This window comes from Atractosteus spatula, chromosome 1, assembly GCF_055471065.1.
Source record: "Atractosteus spatula isolate fAtrSpa1 chromosome 1, fAtrSpa1.hap1, whole genome shotgun sequence".
NCBI lineage: Eukaryota > Metazoa > Chordata > Actinopteri > Semionotiformes > Lepisosteidae > Atractosteus > Atractosteus spatula.
This window is the reverse complement of record NC_142706.1, coordinates 20,931,844-20,937,843: the sequence shown is the minus strand read 5'-3', so window position 1 is coordinate 20,937,843 and position 6,000 is coordinate 20,931,844.

Genomic DNA, 6,000 nt, shown 5'->3' with positions numbered 1-6,000 from the left:
CATTCTCCTCTTTTCAGAATCTGGTCTTTCAGAATAACACGGTATTTGCCCTTCAAGTCAGATGTGGCCAGATTTCCAAAAGATGTATTGTCAGAAAAGAAAAATGTATCTATTCACATTTACTTGTTAGTACAGTGTATCATCTATCCAAGTAATTCACAATTAAACTGCTTTACAGTTGTCACCAACCATCAGTGAAATTCACTTCCACGTTGTAGTTATCACTTGAAAGCCCTGTATTGATGTTTGCTTAATATGTTTTGTGGTAGTAATAAATAACTCATGTGACTTGCATTCATAGGGAATGTATGAGGCATTGATAAATGGCAGACCAACAGCTAACAAGATGTTATTTACAGAAACAAATACCTAAAACCTTTTGGTTTTAAAAGGTATTATTTATAGTATTTCAAACTATAACTTTCAAATATATATTTTTTTGTTTTACCAAGATAAATGAATCTTAAAGTAAATTTATGAATTAGTCATTGACATTTTACAGATGAAGCCCTTTCATGACATGAAACTCCAGAACACCTTTACTTGACATGTTAGAATTCTCTTTAGGGGCACGATTTTAGATTTAATAGCAGTAGGTTCTCACACACAAACATACAGCTAGACAGTTTTGGTTCATTACCTTGGGAGAGAAAGTTACAGCTTAGAGTGCCAGGGATGCCATTTGTTGTGTTGTAAAATAATACATATTTTTAAGTTTAGGATAGTTTTTTTCATATTCTGTTACAACCACTCTTTGCACACAGTTCACATCTATGATCAGATCAGTGAGCCACCACTGGAGGACTTCGGGTCATGGTTTACTAAAGACATGACCCAAGTTCGAGCCCACGATCACAGAACTCAACCTGTATGCAGGTCAGGTTGAGACACTCAGGCCCGGTGAAGCTAAAATGAAGGAAACATGTCAAAACTCCTTGATGTGCTGGTGTGAAATTTTCATTTTGGGGTGGCAAAAGTATAATCTGCATACAGGTGGCATGCATGTATACTAAAACATTAAAAGTGTCACTTTTTAGTTGTACACAAAAATGTGGTGATTTTTGTATACATTTCAATATGCAATACCTAGCTACAGTACATTCCTATTTTCTATTAAACTAAATATTAATTACCTGGGTGACAGAGGATCCCTGGTTTCAATTATTTTATTTATTTAAGTTGAATCAGGATTTTTTGCATGCACCTCAAACACAAATTGAGGGAGAAATCAGGTGTTTAAATACATTTACAAGCTACTGCTTGAAGCAAATGAACCTTAACACAGGCATATTGTTGCCAAAGAGAGCAAGCTCATGATACAAGAGTAAATGTGATAAATAAGTGTTTCCCAAATGATTCTACTGTGCCATTACCTAAGGTCATAGCTGAGACGTGGTTGGGTTGGGTGGTTGGATTGAGACCTGGCTAAATCCTTAGTTAGCAATGAGGATTCCTCAAGGAGAGGCATACCATTGGTAAAGCATTGCCAGGCCTGTGTGGGCTTCAGTCAGCTTACACTGTACGATAGGTTTTTGTGAGCTTGCAGTAATGGCAGTGATAGTCATACAGTCTGATAAACAGTCATACTGTCTTATTCGCTCTGGTAGGTTCTGTGGAGCACATTAAGTGACAAATGGCTACAGCCACAGGTCAAACAATTCCATTTGCAGTGTCCTTCTACTTCCACTGCAGTACATGGGTTACAGGGACAAACCTAGTTAATAAATATCTGGTAGTTCCACAGAACTTCCAGGACACATGACATGAAAATAACGGGAATAGGAAAAAAAAAAAAGATAACGTGTCCCATGGTCATACAGGTGCTGAATATACAGTACATGCTTCATTTTGTCTCCTTCATTACATAGGGAGTCTCTCAACTCTCCATGCTTTTATTCACCAGGATGCTATCAACATACTGTAACAAAATCAGGAATTAAAATAAAAAAGTAAGCAGCATCTTTAGTCTAATGGCTCCTTGGACCTACCTTTATCAGGAGTTTCTTACCTGAGTAACAGCTCTCCAACCTCCCATGTTGAATTTTACCTAGAGAGAACCAGCACCTTACATTTCAGTCCCTGACCATTAAAAGCCCAAGGGGCAATACTTAATCTCTTTTCCCACACTACTGCCGGGGCACATGGGCAGCCACTGCCCATGTCTTGACCCTATCCCATCTGCCTCCAGGAAGTCATATTCAACTTAATGAATTCTACTATTATAAAGAGGCTTTACAGACTAGGGATGACCTAAAGGTTATCAGATGAAGAAGTCTCAAGTGCCAAGTGGCTATACAGAGATGGTTGTGCAAAGATTTGTAAGGTCTTGTGGGAGTACGAGGTCTGTTCGTGCAAGCGATAAAGGCACATGATGTGGGGTTCATACAAGGGATAGGACAAAGAACGCTGAAGAGTGCCTGATTTATGAAGATAAACTGAAAGGCCTGTCAGAGAAGACATGACTTTCCATCTGAGCATGTTATGGAAGAGCTGAAATATTTTTAGATTGAACCTGGAAACCGTGACCATTCCGGATAAATGGTTTGTGATTTTCCAGAGTCAAAATTTATCAGGGGAAGCTGGACTGGGACTCTCCTTGATGTGCTTTATTTTCTACTGAAGAGAGAGTGACTGGAGATTTAAACCAGAGCTCCTTCTGGTTCAAACGTGGGGATGCTGTCAGGTGAACTAGGAGAGTGACAAGTCGAGTATTCCTTATAAATCAACTGACATGAGTTTCATTGAAGTCTTTCAGCTTGGGTTCAGGCAAACTCTGCTGAAGATGCATGCTTTGTGCTGCCACCTATTTCACATCTGCAAAATGTCTACTGTTCTGACAAGACATAACACTAGGGAACCTGCTCAGTGCAGAGAAACAGAGCTCTGAGAACAGGCTCTTCTTATAAAACAAGTATGTTTTTTTTTACTATTGGGATGCTTTTCAACAGTTTTCTTAATGAATACACAAAAATGACACGGTTTACCAAATGGAGTTCAAACTGTCACTGTAACAAGTATTTGTTCAACAACTGTTCTTCAAAGCAGCCGACCTAATGCTGCCTGCATTCAGTATTATTTATTTTCCACAGAATGAAAGATGCTCTAAACATGATTCAGTAGACAGCCTACTTATCTGAGGTGGCAGGCGGAGACTGTCAGGCTTCTGAAATCCCTGAAGGTTCTTAGCTCTTGGCTTTGTATATTCAAAGCAAAAAGACTTTAATTTTGTGCTCAGTTTTACCTTTCGATTTTTAAATTCAAGAATTCACACCTCTCCCTGTTTACTTTGGTTTGGAAAGTCAGTTTCAGGTTAACCTGAGTTTTGCAAACAATTTGTGAGCAAGGGGAGCAATATCTTTCTTCGGTGATAAATTAATAAATAGACTTTGGCAGCCTTTTTTTTACCCTCGAACACAAATCTACAACCCTGGTTAGGAGGGCCTAAGTACTTTTTTATTTCATTCCATGTGAGTTCTTAATCACTTACTGTAAATGGACAAATTCTAACGTTCTTGTTTAAGTTCTAGTCAAGCTCTATGATTCAAGTAAAAAAGATTCCAGCCTGGGTGCAGCCTGTGACATAAAAAGGCAAATGGCCCACAGGTGGGAGGGTTGGAGGAGTCTGCCTACACTTCCTCGTTCTCCCCTGTGTGTGGTTGCAGGGTTCATACTGTAGCTGCACGCTGAGTTGCGGTAAACATACATTTGGCTATGATAAATTATCTGGGTTAAAAAATAATTGGCCATTCTATTCTTTAATGGCCACATTTGTACTTGGTAAAACTGTGTTGCAATTCTCTATTCATTGGGCTATTTAAATTACTTTTAAAACCTAATGACTATTCATGACTGGAGAATAGAGAACATCTGATCCTGTAGCTTTTCTCCTCCTACGCCCTCTCAAAAAGATTTCTCAGAACAGAGTCCCTGTGTCACGGATAGGAGAAACAAACGCTAATTTTCCTTCTCCAGATGCTGAGAAGGCTGAGGCCTCCAGGTCTCCTGTGGCAACATGGTCAGCTCCGCACAGCTAGATCAGAACCCTTCACATTGGCGTGCAACCTCTCCCTTCACACCACAGATGACTTTTTTGACATTGTAGTGAGGTTAACAATGTCGGAGTGAATTTTGTGCAGTTCCGTTGCCAGGATATTCTGTTCATATTGAGGCAAATCTTGCTCAGTTCACCACTTGACAAACAGATGCCGTTCATTCACTACTTCCTCATTTCCAGGAAAATCTGTCACATTGGATGGTGATTCATTCATTTCTTAAGGCCACAATCATTGACTGCACAGGTTTCATTGATTGAATATTCAGGTTGGGGCTTTGTGACAATAGGTAATAGCGGGTATGGGTAATATTCAAATCCTACTGTTATCTAAGATAAACTAAGTCATTTATTTGCACATTCTTGGAAAGAAGTCTTCCTCAAATGAAGCAAAACACAATTTAATTTTGCTTGTTTCGATTTAGATGATGAATTTAAAAGGATATGCTCTTTTTAGTGTCAATACCTAACCTAGCCAGGTGCCTTATACTGTAAATTAAAACAAATAAATAGTATGACTTAATAACTTAGGCCGACTAGGATGTTCCTTAATATTTCTTGATTTATATTCTTCATAGTTTTGTAACTTTTACTTAAACGTACATTTAATATGTGTTTAAAAATCTATATAGTAAATGTCTATTGCAAGGTGAAAAAAATTATCACCTTTTTCAGCCTATCAATCAAACATCATTTTGTATGTCTGTAGAGTCATATTAACTTCCTAAAAGTTTGTGTCTAAAACAAATATAGTAGTTCATTACAGTAGGTAATATTGTACAAAGTCCAAGAAAACAATAAATAAAAATTAGTAAGGGAATGTAACCTTATACGTGGTATCCAAAACCAAACTTAATTTATATAGTATGGTTTAATTTCACTGACATTCCCTAAAAGGGAGCTTTATCAGCTTCAGATCTTAACAAGTCAGAAAATGTGCAAGTAAAAATCATACTAAATCAAAACACCAAATATTGATTATTAACTCTAATGTGCCTGGGTGTAGGAGAGCTGGTCACAATTTTTTTCTTTTGGAAAATACAGCAAATTGTGGATACACAGTAAGATCTCAAAGTCCTAGTGAACTGTGGAATGTGAGTCCCTTTAAATGAAAGAAGTAGCAAGAAAGATAATAAAATGAGCCATAGCTATTCCTATATTTTGACTAGATGCAATACTCTCATTTATTTCATCCCACCATCCATTTTCTAATCACTTCCTACAATTCAGGATCAACGGGGAGCCGGAGCCTATCCCGGGTGTAAGGCAAGGTACTGTACACTCTGGACAGAATGGCAGTTTATCACACACACTAACACGCACACAATCACACCAGGGCCAATTTTCCCAGAACCCAATTGACCTGCTAGCATGATTTTGGACTGATGGAAGCAACCGGAGCACCTGGAGGAACACATTCGGATCTCCACGCGGATATTGTAGTACCCCAGAAACTCAACCCTGGACCTCACTCTGCAACAATGCCAACCACTGTGCCATCATGGTGTCCCTCATTTAATTCAGTGTTGTGCAAAAGAGAAATAAAAGGTTCAGTGCTACCTGAGAATAAAAACACATTTAGGTCATCGTAAAAATTGGTCCGATTGCCTAATTATAGCCAGAATACGTAAGGCATGTCATTAATAAATGATTCAAAATATTCTGTGGTTTGTTATCACATCAGGATACTTAAATCTTTTTTTTACTTCAGCTGGAATAAGGCAGTTTTCTAAAAAGTGAGACGTAAACTTTGAGGTGAGTAATACAGCCAAACCTTCTATTCCAGACACAACTTAATGCCTTTACTACAGATGTTATTTTTATATGTAAATTAAACACATTAACATTGCCAAATAAAAAAAAAGACATAAATACGGCATTAAAAAAATTGAAACAAAAGATCAGGTTTTTTCCTTTAATTCTCCCAGTTTAACAGTTCCGATAAAATG